This window comes from Penaeus monodon, chromosome 20 (assembly GCF_015228065.2).
Source record: "Penaeus monodon isolate SGIC_2016 chromosome 20, NSTDA_Pmon_1, whole genome shotgun sequence".
In the NCBI taxonomy this organism is placed as follows: Eukaryota; Metazoa; Arthropoda; class Malacostraca; order Decapoda; family Penaeidae; genus Penaeus; species Penaeus monodon.
This window is the reverse complement of record NC_051405.1, coordinates 35,556,377-35,556,900: the sequence shown is the minus strand read 5'-3', so window position 1 is coordinate 35,556,900 and position 524 is coordinate 35,556,377. Positions and strand designations below refer to the sequence as shown.

Genomic DNA, 524 nt, shown 5'->3' with positions numbered 1-524 from the left:
TGCGATATTTTATTGTAATCTATTCCTTCCTTCTTCTTGCCTCTCGTCTTCTTCATTTCCATTCTCTTTTCTTATGTTTGTTTTCCCTCCTATCTTTCCCTCTTCATCTTCCCCTCAATTGCCATCGTTATCATAAATCCTTCTTCAATTCTCTATTCTATCTCTTCCTCCTTCCCCTCGGCAACGGAAACACTGCAAATATTGGCATTGTCCCTTTTTATACATATAACAATGATATAACAATAGATGTGCAATACACTATAAGGCAGTGATATTCAACCCTTTTTTCCTCGTAACAAGTTGGCTTCGTGTATTACTTACGACCCCGTTGGGCATCCATTGAAACCTCTTTCAGTCCCCTACGCTTCTCTGCATCCGAAGAGAGAGAGAGAGCGAAAAAAAAAATGCTACCATAGTTCATCTATTAATACATGTGTCTGTTTGTTTCTTTATCTGTTTATTCTAGTGGGATTCTTATTTTGGGATATATTCATACATGCACATGTGCATAGATAGACTGACAT

The 524-nt window shown here is 37.6% G+C and overlaps 1 protein-coding gene across 1 annotated transcript in view; it reads right to left on the bottom strand.

Moving 5' to 3' along the window:
* Positions 1-524, bottom strand: part of LOC119585782 (rabphilin-3A-like) — a gene marked incomplete at its 3' end in the record, with an annotated part of 40,028 nt that overhangs the window by 37,306 nt on the left and 2,198 nt on the right.